Genomic DNA, 14281 nt, shown 5'->3' with positions numbered 1-14281 from the left:
AGCTGAGAAGATTTTTAAATTCTACTAAGTGAAGATCAAATAATTTTACATCAGCGGCAAAGACATTGTAAAGACTTGTTAAAAGTCGATAATGAGAGCTGCAAGTGAATGAATGCGCACCTCTCGACGGTAAACGGTATCCTTGGTTCACATCATTGTAATAAATCTTGTGTTTAACAGTGTACCAACAACTCTTATGACACCTGCTAACTTTTCTATTAATTACTGATTCTACTCATATTCGATCGAGGAGAAAGAGGAAAACAATCGGAACTTTGATCAAAAAATGACAATTCACGAAACAGTGACAACGTTAATGACATGTTAAAATAATATTTGATATGTTATGTACCATCGATATTAATAAAATAAGTATCTAAAAATAATACTTAAATAATACCTAAAAATCGGGCTTCCCTAAATAATATCTAAATAAATACCTAATAATATATAAAATTATTGTTTAGATAATATTCAAAAATATTTAAAAATTATACTTGTTTAAATAATGTTTAAATAATATTTAATAATATTCAAGAATAATACTTAAATGCATAATAATATCTGAACTATTAAAACAATATCTGACGCAGATATGTTCATTAAATATCCTCAATCAAACCATCTGTTCAAATAAAACAGATATCTCTGCACACCGATCTCCCTATGATGTTCAAACACGACCTTCTGGACAACTGCAACACTTAGGATTAGCGAAGGTGTACAGTTCAGGTCGAGTGCAATTTAAACAGGCGCCTTCGTTGCACGCGCAATTAATTACGCCTTTGGTATTTTCTTTTTGTTCCCAGCTTTCACATTTTCCTATTACCACTTTTCTTTTTCCCCTTTCCAGTTCCTTATCCAATTTGAAGTTAGCCTTTACCTTCAACTGTATTATACCTATCGAATTCTGATTCAAATTTTGTGTCATTTCTTCTCTGCTTCTCTTCATCTATTATTTTAATTATGTTTGTCATTTCCTTTCCAACCTTTTTACATCGTATTTATCAACTTCTGGTGCAGATTTTGTAATATTTCCTACATTCTGTTGAAATTCAACCTGGGATGACTCGTCACTCTGTCAGTCAGATGATCAGCTCTATAGGAATGTTAGAAAGAATGCGATAAGAAGAGATCTATATTAAAAAATTAATTATGTATATATTATAAAAAAAGTCTTGTATCAAGAGACAGGATTTTTAATAAAATGTTTAGAATTGGTTATTTAGGTTTAATTATCAACTATAATATTATTTCTTCTTTTCTTCCTTTGTTGTTTTTGCATTTGTTTCCTCGTTTCTATAATCATTCTGTAAATATTGTTATCTGTTGTGTATGCTATAATTTATTTTTCTTCTATATTCTATTGTATTATATATTATTAATATCTATTATAGCGAGAGGTACATTATAATGTAATGGTACGATATAATCGGCAAACTGATTAAAAGTTTTTTCAGATTCTATTCTTCAACTTCATCATCTAGTGTGTTCGACGTTAGCTTTTAGTTTCAACTGCTGACCTATTACATCTGAAAATTCAAATTTGCCGAATCTTTTATTATACTTTTAATCATGTTACTATTCCCTCCCTCTGTTATTCCTTCCAATCCTCTATCAGTTTTGTCATTTTTGTCATTTCTTCCTCAGATTCTTCTACCTGCCTGTTCTTACTATTTTCTTCCAAAATAATTCCACGTTCATTTTTGCAATTTTCCTCTGAAATAATTTAAAAATATTTTAAAGCGATTTTTCCTTGGTAATTATGGGCTGTCGACGTTTATTAGATGAATATGCAAATTTATCGAGATAACGGTCGAACTGACTTAATAGTGGTCCAAAAGATATATCTAGACTACGAGCCACGTCTCTACCAAGTTTTCCTATCTATTTCCTGTCGTTTGATCCTTAGCAGGTATTTATCTTTTCTCGTTAATGCGAACTATCAATTTTCTATCGTTAGCTAGAGTGGGATTACTCAATTCGCGCGTACCTGACGTGCAAACGTATCAACGATCGATTAAAAATTTCGATAACGATAGCATCTTACGGTTATGATAGTGTGGCTGACGCGAATAAAAGGACGTTGATAGAGGGTCAGCCAGTGCAGGGGAAACGTTCCACTCGTTTCGATTTCCGTCGATGCATTTCTTCGACGTCACACTTGCAATTTCGCAAGAATATAGTTGAGAAAAGAACCTCGACGCGAGCGTTTCTTAATATTAGAATCATCGACTCGTAATGCGTGTCCAAACCTCACTATATATACGCAGGATTTATAAAAACAATATATATATAGTTTAGTAATATACAAAATTTAAAAAGTAATTAAAGATTTTAATTAAAATTCGATGAAATTGAATAACTTATTAATCGAATAAATAGTTAACGATTATTGCAAAATTAATTACGACGAAAATAGATACGTGCATGATGAGTCATTTAACTCTGTCATCGAGAAAATATCGGTGAACTATTTGATAAGGAAAGAATATTTCAAATAAAATTTATTTAGTATCAAAGGCAATAAAATTTCAAAGATTAATTGATATTAGTAATTATAAGCTTTGGATTCTATATCGTGTTTATAAATGTCACGCGTTATGGTTACAAACTCCATTTGTTTAACAAATTTTTCCACACAGCAAACGAATACTAACGAACACGAATAATTTCAGATGGCAGTTCCATTCAGCAAATTCACTCTACAACCTTGCCTTGGCCAGAAGCAGTGGCACATTTTCAACAATCCCAAGAACAAGTCACTCTGACTCCTCGGGTAAGCTAAATTCTAAATTACTACGCTTAAATTAAATTACGTAAGTAGACTTGGTATACCTAATACTGACTCAAACTATCACCTCCTCTTCACATAAAATTCCTCAAGTCTACCAATTAATGGTCCACTAGCCTAAGACCTCTTGGAGACCCCTAAAACACCGAAAGCTCCCCAAAACACCTGAAACCCCCGATTTTCTCTCTGACAAGGAACCGAAGAACCCCCCAACAAGCAACTCCCGCTCTATTTCGCAAGAGGCCTGAATTCCGAGCATTAGATCGGCCATTGTTCCCCTGGTGTGGCGATCCGGTGAACCAGCTTTGACATCAAAAATCGTCGAAGGGACAGCGGCTCTGGACTCACGGTTTGGTTGGTCGGGGGGGAGGGTGGCGTAGAGGGGCGAAGAAAAATCGTGAGAGGAAGGAAAGAGAGAAAGAGAGACCCGCTCTCTAGCCGTGTGTGTCGTGAAAGTTATAGTGGCGAGAGGAGAGGCGAGCGGGGATCCTGAATCGCTTCTGGTACCTCTGGTAGATCGTGGCTAAGCCAGTCGCTCGCTCGCCGCTCACCTAAACGGCTTTCACCTGGGCCGATTACGAAGATCCTTGGTCGTCGACCGCCTCCGAACGATTCTGCTCAGCGTACACCCGTTCTCTTGCGTGCGTATGCACGCGAAAATGGTCCCGTGGTCCCGTGGCCGGTGATCGGTGATCGACCTAACTCGGCGACACGTCCGGATGGTGAATGGTGTTTTCCCGTCGTCCAAATAGTGTCTACGCGCGACCCAGGTGTACTACGTATGTACCAGGACCAGTCTAGGTGGTAGAGAAGAACGAGACTGTCATAAGCATCGGTTGGCCGATCGGCAGACGGCGTGTCCACTGATCCTGTTGGACGGAACGGTCCAATCGGTGTCTGCGGCAGGTTTCACTTTCGTCTGGCAGGTACGTACATACGCGTACATACGTGATTTTCTGTGCTCGTTTTTCCGTCGAACCAGGCGCGGAGAAAGTGTGGGATCGGTGATGTTTTCGGCACACGAATCGACTAGCCGCTCTTTTCCCTCTGGACACGCTTCTGCCGAGTTTTCGTGGCAGATGCGAGGAGCATCCTCGGGCCGAGTGGCGGGACACGCGAATTCCGATCGGCACGAAATCGTGTGGCCCCTAGGGTAGGGTACGTGACCCGTTTCCTTCATTCGAGCAACGTTTCTCCGGCGTGACTGTTGACTTTCTATTGTACATCTAGGGATTTATGGTCCCCGGTAGGAGGCGATGAACGCTGCTCAACAAATGAATTATGGATAATGAGTTTTTTCCCCGTGTTCATCTCTGGCTGGCTCCGGACCGGGTTTTCGCTGATTGAAGGGTCCGTGCAAAAAATTTGAGACCGTTGATTTTACTGACTTTTCAGAGGAGACAGAGAGTACTTTGATATCTTTCAGTGGTTTTTGTCGAATCAGTGAATGTTCATCGTGTTATATTTATGGACAACTAGTCGCTTTTGAATTTGAGTGAGTTTGAATTTTAATTATTGGGATATTTTGTTATTTAAAATAATAAAAAACAGGTGGCAAGAGTCGTTTTTGATATAGAGATTGCTATTGTTTTGGGATTTGAGTGAAAAATTTCGTTTGGGTTATGCTAGTGGGATTAGAAATTATGAAAGTTGTTAAAATTGTGGGTTTTAGGACTTTGACTTTCTTGTCATGTATATAAACATTGGTTATATATATAACTATTTATTTTTATTATTTCTGTTTAATTCTTATCTTCTTTTGTTATTGATAATAGATCGATGATTCTAGGATTAATTTGGGTTATTAGTATTAGGGTGACTAATTAATATTTACTAAATATTATAATTAGTATTTGGGTTGCTAATAAATTTAATGTAAGTAGATGGTATCTATTTTTCATTCTTTATATTATTCTTTTATGTTTGAGAATACACTATAAATGGCAGGTTTAGTGTTAACGTAGTTTATTAACAATAGGATTAACGATCTATCATATGTAGATAAATATTCTATAAATAGACGAGAGTAATTAAGACAGTGCGATGAAAATAGGTAGGTTTGTGGAATTATACTTCTTCCTGAATGAAAGTTTGTTTTGCTAAAGGCAGCTGTTCGTTTTTAGTAAATTCAGGACAATAAAATATTTAAAATTCAACGTTCTCCTTGATTTAATAATTTTAATATTAAAGACGAATAAATATTGCGAATTTTTATACGTAGCAGTTCCTAAGACTCGAGTACTATTTTCTTAGAAAGAGAATAATTGTATTCAAATATAATTTTTTATTCTGTGGGAAATTAGTCGTAGATGAAATATCGGTTTATAATACAGGAGTTTTAGTAATCTGGAATTTCAGAGAAAAACTACAAAAGAGTTTATTCTTGGATGGAAAGACTCCTTCTTGAGAAATTTATGGTTAACTTCTTCCTGTAAGCATGTGGTATGAAACATCTGACTTTTAAATATTCAAGAAGCAAGTCATTCCTGTAATTCCGTGATAAAAATTAAGTTATTGTATCTCCATTGTTTGCTGTTTGATATTCCAATTTTAGAAAAACGTATAAAAATGCAAATTGAAATTTATAAGAAACTGCATTTTAACTCCTGTAAATATGAGATTTGATATTTAACGATCGATTAGTCTTCTCAATTAAGAAACCAGGAACAGTTCCTGTTCCCCAGTCACGAAATTATGAAACCAGGGGAAAACCACAGGTGTCACATATTATTCTTGTCTTTATATCAGAAAACGCAGCCAATTCTCCGATTACCCTAATTATTATGGAACGAATAGATATTGTAGAAATAATAAAATCTTAAATTATTGAGTCATTTAGATGTTTTGATATTTAAATATTTAGATATTTAGGTATGGAGATATTTAGGTATTTAGGTATTTAGAAATTTATAATTTTGTAATACACAGGTATAATATATTATTATAATTTATTATTTTTCGAATACTTGGATTTCAGTATTTCTTTTCATTCTTATATATTTAATTATTCTGATATCCAGGTATTCAGATATTTAGATATTTATGAGATTTTAATACTTACATACAATTTTTTCAATATATAGATTTTAGAATCCTATTTTTAATATTAAATTTCCAAAAAGGTACCTTTAAATATTAAAAATAATCTTTTCCAATATCCAACTATCAAAGAGGCAATAAATTTCTAACGAATCTGAAATTCCTTTACTACGTAAAATTTTACAAAATTCTAAAATGCGGAAATGTATTGTTATGTATTAAAATGTAATATTAAAATGTATTATAAATGTGGTAGCCTTACGCTGATTCAAGTATCGCAAAAGTGACCGTAAAAAGTAGGAAACAACGTGGTTCCTCTCGTCCTCTAGTACGCCGCCTAATTATGGGAATGCGTGATTTCTGTGTCAGAACTCGCGATTGAGATTTCATTGATCATTTTGCAAGACAACAAGCGAGCGCATAACAGCATTGCAAAATAGACGCGAGGGCGTGTGGTGGAAATTAGATATTTATAGGACGGTCTGACGCGTTTCTGACATCGTTTCTCTCCCTCTCGTTCCCTTCTCGCTTTCGTTGATTATTCGCCTTCTTTTTTCCCCCTGTCCCGAGAGGCTAATTGGCCGAGGATCCAGGAGATCGCTTAGAAAGCGCGCTGTACTTCTCCGACTCTTTGATCGCGGCACGTTGCGTGATCGATGATGTGTTTTCGATTGCATAATTAGCAGGAAAGTGGCTACTTTCCCTTCTCATCGACAGGGTGATCCCAAGTTCCTAATTTTGGTGATTTTGGTAGGCAATCTTCGTGGAAGGAGCTATTGATGCTGATGGAGGTTCAGAGTAGCTGTGGGATAACTCGGAGGGATGATTTTGTCTTGGTATTGTGTTCATGTGTACAGTGATTTGTCGATGTCTCATCTTTTAATTTCGTCGATTTTTATAGTTAATTTTTGGGGGACATAGTTTGGGGGACAGTAGTTGTTGAGCAAGTTGAATGAATTATGTCTTGTATTGTCGATGAATATTTTGCCAAAATGCAATTTTTAATTATAATAAATTTATTTATTTAATTATAATAATTATAATAATTATTAATTTTGCCAATTTTAATAGAGAATTTTTATGGAACATAGTTCTGATGTTGGTCCAAGTTGTATTAGTAGTTTTCGAGTTACTTGGATGAGTTTTGCTCTGAAGTGTCTTTAAACAGTACCTTTTAATCCTTAATATTGTCAATTTTAATAGAGAATTTTTGTGGAATATTCTTCTGATGATGATTTAAATTACAGTAGCTGTCGAGTTACTTGGACAAGTAGTTTTGCTCTGAAGTGTCTTTAGACAGTGCCTCTTAACCCTTAATTTTGTCGATTTTAATAGAAAATTTATGTGAAACATAGTTCTGATATTGTTCCAAGTTGAATTAGTAGTTTTCGAGTTACTTGGATGAGTTTTACTTTGAAGTGTCTTTGGATGGTTTGTCAGTGGTGTCTGTCATTTCAAATTATTGGTCATGCATGCATATCTTCCTTCTCTTTCTATTACCCTACCACTTTCACCCGATATGCTACTTATTCTATGTACATACCTAAATCCACAAGTGGTTGTGCATCCTTGTTCGTGCGGATACCTGAAGCATAAAGAGCATCCACTCTAGCCCAACTATTCTTCGTTCATGCTTCACTCGCTCGATCAAACGCTGTTCGATCGTTCCATATACAGTAATCCTCATATTTGTCCACATAGCTCTATATTCTAAGAACTGTCGCAATGACTCCTACGTTTTCGGATCTGAAACACGAACCTGCAGCACCGTGCATCTTCCAGTCTTGCCCTGACCTTTGATACTTCCCTCGAAGGTAGTCGATGCTATCTAAGACCAAATATCTGATCGTGCTTCACGAAATGGTAACATGTGAACGATGTATGACAGTATTTATGAATCATCATAAATACCATCATTCTCATCTGAGTTTTCTTTTTACTCCGATAGATAATTGAGGGAGACAGATAACTGAGAACAATTATTGAACCTATCATTAAGGATCTAAAAATAATATCGATATACATCATTTCAATGAAATTATCGTCTAAAGAGATGAATTCTTCGATACATAATTAGTTAAATCGATTACTGATTGTTCTATCTGGAAAATATAGAAAGTGGTTCTAATAAAGGGAACGAAGTCCTTCATTGGTTACGCTATAAATAAATAACTATAAATGATAGCCGATATAAAATTAAAATTAAAATTATTAAAATAAAAATTATTAAATATAAAAATGAAAACGTTTTTCCAGTGTAAAGGGTCACTTCAAAATTTAAAATATCAGATATTTCGATAAAACAGTTTGGTATATTAATTTATACGTAACTTATTTCCACATTAAAGTAAAAAATGTTTCGAACTTTGCAATACAAAAGTTTGGAATTTTTGTTTCCCTAAAATAAAAAATATCTAGTACAAAGAACTAAACTAGACCAATGAATGTATCTGGATCTAAAACCTAGATTACTCGATGCATACAAAGAAACGATTCTTAGTATATTTCTTGAATAGAGCTAAATCTTGAAAAAATTCCTTATCTCGTCAATGAAGAAGCTTTCCTTTGTGGTTAAACCTGGATTATCTCCTCGCGATTATCGAGCAATCATAGTTCAAGGGCGATTAAAAATGGCGGTGGGCGAAGAACAGAACGTTGTCGATACGATCGCTGTAGATAACATTTCGCTAATTTTCCCTTCTGATAAAAGTCATTTTCCCTTTCCAGTGTTTTTCTGAGGTGATTATCACAAACACTGACCCATATGCGTAGCGATCTTTATCGTAGATGCGGCAAATAAAATAGCGCAAACAGAGCGGATGAAGGTTATCACTTATCGAGGGAACTGTAATCAATAACGACGATGCATATCGCGATTCAATGCAACTTTTGTCGTAGATTCGCGGTTATTAGATCTAAGAAATATCGTAGATACGATTGAAGCGAGCATCTCCTTCAGTTCTGAATTATTCATATCGCTGGATTTGTTGTATGTCTTACGAAACTTCGATCTTTACTCGCGTTTCTTGATATTCCTATGGCAAACATACGATAATTTTTGTTTCTTTCGAGTCTCTCATGCTTGTCTTTCGATACCCTAATTTTTTGGAACGAGATATATTATAATTTTATCCGAGACTTCCGTATATGTTATTTATTATCATTTTTTGGCACACTTTTGGGTGATTTATTAATCGCAATTTTGCAATCTTCTTGCTGGCATTTATGGTTTTTTATCATAGATTCATTCGTTTTCTATTTTTTAAATGATACAGCTGTTGACAAATGCATATATGTTATGGGGCTATGAAGATTGATAGTTTGGGATTTAATTCGATCTATATGGTACTTTCAAATTTTTTAATTCACGATTTTTCTTATAATAGATTTCAATTTTTTGGAATAAGGCACAGTCTTATTCGAAATTTTTACAGATGGTGCTTCTAAGATATCGATTTATTATAATTTTGTTATAAAATTAATTTCTTGGGGTAAGAATAATTTTATTAGAGACTTCTGACTATTTCCGAGACGTCTGATTAGTTATTAACTCGATGATAAATTTAAATTGTTTACTACTTTATTGATGTTTATGATTCCCTTGTATTATAAATTTTCCTTTCCTGATTCTTTGTATATCAAGACCATAGAGAGTGAAATATGGAATTCATTGAATTTTCTTTTCGTAATTATTCAAAGCATGCAGCTACTTTTGATAACACTGATAACAATTTTTATGCAGTTAGGAATATAATTATTTCCATCATTTCAATTAAATGATATACATGTGTAACATTTATGTATACATTGCTAGTAGGTATACTAGTAGTATTAAGTGATCACTGTTGTAATTATAATTGATTTCACTCTGTTTACTCCTTAAGTCTAAACAATCGGTTGTCGTCATTGAAAGTCATTAGTTTTTATGGTATTACTATTCGCAAAAAAATCGCATTTAATTACCTGGAGTTACTTGAACGAAATACGATCCATTTTTTGCGAGTGTGTATCGATACTCTCGTCAGACATTTCAATGATCTTCTAAAGTTGCTTCGATCTAACGTTCACTGCAATATCGTGTATCGGCTGACGTTATTATCTTTCTATTATTCATCCTCACAGATACTCCGTGCAGGTATTCGATAGAGAAGGTTATATTGGAAAAATGAACAAAAAACTTCTTTAATTTCTAACATTCCTTTCTAATAATAAAAATTAGAAAATCCCTTCCTTTCTAACATAAATTATTTTATTATTGTTGAACATTTAATTGATTAATTATTCGAGAAATTATTTAGTAAATTGATTAACGAATTAGTTAATAATTATTAATTATTCGGGAAGATATTTGATCTTTGGTAATTTGGATAAATTCGTCACGACGTTCTAAATGAAGAAAAATTTAATTTTGTTACGAGAAAGTTAATTTTGAAAAAGTTGCTAATGTGGAAATACTTTAACGATTGGAAGTGTATGAGTCATTGAGAAATTCCAAAGCAATTAGCACCATTTGTCGAATATTTTTTAATTCTACTACCGAGTTACGCGAGTATTTACATTTTTAATTTTAATTTTAAGGAATCAAAGAATTAACTTCGATGGTGTTAATCATTCTTACTGATTCGCCTTTCAGTATCTTCAAACATTAACTTGAACAACGATATCTCGAAATTCCATAGGGTGCAATATTTCTTTGCACAATAATTTTTGTAATTTCATTATTTATTTTCTATCTATTTATTTATTAAATGGGATACACATTTTTGTGTATAATATTCCTGACAAAGTGAATACTTCTCGACTTTGGGAGTTCCAATTTTCTGACATGGTGGAATTCAATGGTAATTTTGATGAATTGATTCGATATAGGCCATTAACGGGTCATGATCGCATAAGATCGTCATTAGATATCGATAAATTAAATCGGGCAAGCAAGTATATGGCTAATCCTTCATTTCTAAGCGCGTTATTAATCGAAATCGAACGATGACTCGTGAAAATTTCATAAATTCCGATACCATATGCCGTCTATTAAACGTGTCATTCATACGATTCTCTGTGTCATCATTATCATTAAAAGCCAGTTTGAATTCTATGGAAACTATAGAAATGCGAAGTGGTAGATATTACTCGGTAAAAATGATTACCGAAGGAAAAAATGAAATCGAATAGATTTATAGATAAATACATCGATAAGGTAAAGATAGACCGATATAGAGGATGATGCGATACATTTGATTAGAATTATAAAACAAAGGATTTTACAGAAATTAGTCATATTTAACCGGAATATATGCGAGCAATTCTAATTATCAAATTTCCTTTGTTCTTTTAATTTTAACTAAATTTAAATTAAAAATAAAAATTTTTAATTATTAACATCTTAATCCGACTTTCGTTAAAAATTTTATTTGGATGGCATATAAAAAACAGATTCGCGATTTATTTATGAAATTATACGACATCGGAAACAAATACAAAGAGAGGAATCTTTACTTTCTCACGGTTAAACAACGAGTGTTTGACGTGCAATCCAATAATAGATTACGCTATTACCGCTGTTGCATTGGATTAGTATCTACACTCACGACTATATTTACTCACGGCACGTCTCAAGTCAAATTACTCGCGGCTTAAAAAGTCGGAGAAAGGCCACGAAAAAAGAAATACAGTGAATCATAGTAGACATCCAAAATTGTATATCGTGAATGAAAATAGTAATTTATAAATTATAAAGATAATCAGATAAAAGTATTTATGCTTGATATATAATTAACAAATTACTTTTTATCTTTGGAGTCACTTAAAGTCAATATCTTCTAATGAGAATACGTTTTTAATCTTTATAACGAATAAAATTATATATATATATAATGGGATGGAATTTTCGGTTATTGCAATAGGACTTTCAATTTTTTAGTAGATTTTTAGATTTTGTGATAGATCTTTTGGATCTTATAATAGGAGTTTTGCTTTTGGGCTGTCGAAGTTAATGTTTGGCTCTCGAGATTTAGATTTTTAAAATCATTTGATATAACTCTCAGCTTTTGACATAGAACTTTCATTCTTTGTAATACTGCTTCTGGTTCTTGAGAAATAACCTTTAGATCTAGTAACGTGCTCTTTGGCTCCAGGGAGAGGATTGTTGACTTCTCTGACAGAACTTTGGATCTCGTAATAGAATTTTACCTATTATGCTAGGCTCTTTGTCTCTTGAATCACTTAAAGCTACATTTCCTTACAACTTCTGCATTTCATCTCAGAGTAGCACTTTCAGATCTTGTACCAGAACCTTTGGCTCTGTAATAGACCTACGACCCCATCAATGGAACATCTCTCTTATCCCCTACATCTTAACATCCTAATCATCCTAACATCCTTCAAACATCTCTGACAACTGTGTCATTTCACCACAAATAACAATATTTCTTCAGCTATCGCACGCAATTCATCTTACTACACTTTCCAAGTGACAAATCTCAAACAATTCACCAAAGCACCTAATATCTTCATCATTCCACCATAAACCCAAATACTTCTCACGTATCTTATACAATTTCTGAGTCATAAATCCCAAATAATCCATCAATTCACCTAACATCTATGTCATTCCACCGTAAACACAAATACTTCTCACCTATTTCGCACAATTTCTATATGACAAACCCCAAATAAGCCATCAATCCACCTAACTTCTACATCATTCCATCATAAATACAAGTACTTCTCACTAAATTCACACAATTTCCAGGTCACAGATCTCGAATAATCCACCAATCTACCTAATGTCTTTGTCATTCAACCATAAACGCTAATATTTCTCACCTATCTCATACAACTTCCAAGAGACAAATCCCAAATAAGCCATCAATCCACCAAACTTCTACATAATTCAACCATGAACATTAATACCTCTTCACCTATCTTATACAATTTACAAGTCATAAAAATCGCAACCATTCTACTGATTCACCTAACTCTCTCTCACAAACAGCAGAAATCCGCAAAAGGACCCACTTATCCACTCGTCACTTGCAGATCCCGCACACCCACGTCCTCTATCCCTTAAAAACAGAACGAGGCCTGCAAACCAACTCATCGGACTTGGCGTTTTTCCCGCGTTCAGCTTTTCCACGGGCAGGCAACTTTCCAGCAGCTGGCGTGTTAAGAAAGCGATCGAAGATGACAAAGTCAAGTGAATCACACGTCGCGTGGGAATCACGCGTGCTGCCTAGAGACACAGTAACCCATCGTGGAGGCTAGGCCGCGAAGGAGGAAGCGGGCTGCCGGATACGCGGGAAAACTGTTGATTCACAAAGAAATCACGACGCTTGGAACCGGTTAATCGCGGCGCGCGTCTTTGTACGTGCTCTCCCGTCGAATCGATTCGAAATATCCTCCATGGCAAGGTCATTCCTTTCTCCCTAGTCTCGCGTTCTTCAGTGAAACTGTCTCCCTTTTCTTCGTCCCGTGATTCATTCCCGCGCTCAAATTCCTCCAGTTTCGTGCGATCGTTCCTCGTCTCCCTATTGCCGATCTATGGGACAGAAGGGTCCATGCCTGTTCCATTTCCCGGATCACGATCGTCACGTGAGTTCTTCCCACGCGTCAGACTTGACGCGAGAGTTGCGTGAACGTGGACAGTTTAGGGTAGTTTTCGTGGGGTGCTTTGTCAGGAGGGAGCGTTTGAATTGGTTTGGATTGGGTAATGCATGGATGGTGATGCTTGGGGAGAGTCTTTAGGGAGATGGAGGAGTGTCTTGATCGTTCTACGTTGATCCATATGTTGGAATCGTGGTGGGAGTTCTAGTTGTGTGGGAGATGTAATTGTCGTGTGGAAATTGTGGAGGAGTGTGGAGGAACATATGGAAAGTGTATCGAAATCGAATGTCCATTTTTGAGAATGTTTTGGGTACTTTTTGAAGCATCGTGCAGATTTTTACTAATGTTCTTTGAGATCATTTGTACCTTGCTTGGTAGAAAGCATACGTTTCTTGCAATATTCATGTTTCTTTAATTATTATAGCGTTATTTTTAATAGTAATGTTATTATTACGATATTGTTATCGATATTAATATATATAACGATATATTGTGTTATATATACTCGTATGATCATCTATCACAGTACTAGGGTTTTATAATTATTAATATGTATAAGAAATGTAGGCTTCTCGAATTTAAATATCGAGTTCCAATAATTATTTCTCGGAAATTTTATTTATTTCGTTTGATTAAAATTTTATTAATCGAATAAATAGGAAACATTCTTATGAGACACTGTTGTTATTTTTGTATGTTATTTTTATTAGTATTTTATTGGTATCTATCACAGTATTAGGATTTTATAATTATTAATATGTGTAAGAAATGTAGGCTTCTCGAATTTAAATATTGAGTTCCAATAGTTATTTCTCTGAAATTTTATTTATTTTGTTTGATTAAAAT

At 34.4% G+C, this 14281-nt stretch overlaps 1 protein-coding gene across 4 annotated transcripts in view; it reads left to right on the top strand.

Moving 5' to 3' along the window:
• The first annotated feature begins 2119 nt into the window (after positions 1-2119).
• The window catches only part of kkv (hyaluronan synthase-like protein kkv), a 55059-nt gene continuing 42897 nt past the window's right edge, over positions 2120-14281 (top strand). The window contains exons 1-3 of one of the 4 annotated variants that reach the window (XM_017908455.1): positions 2120-2324; positions 2679-2779; positions 2989-3720. The gene's annotated coding sequence lies outside the window, so the exon portion shown is untranslated. Of the gene's footprint in view, positions 2325-2678; positions 2780-2887; positions 3721-14281 lie in introns of all 4 variants that reach the window. The other 3 variants (XM_017908452.1, XM_017908453.1, XM_017908454.1) reach the window with 3 other exon arrangements.

This window comes from Eufriesea mexicana, unplaced genomic scaffold, assembly GCF_001483705.2.
Source record: "Eufriesea mexicana isolate 0111107269 unplaced genomic scaffold, ASM148370v2 scaffold10819, whole genome shotgun sequence".
Classification (NCBI taxonomy): domain Eukaryota; kingdom Metazoa; phylum Arthropoda; class Insecta; order Hymenoptera; family Apidae; genus Eufriesea; species Eufriesea mexicana.
Note: the sequence above shows the minus strand (reverse complement) of the source record. Positions and strands in the feature narration are given on the sequence as shown.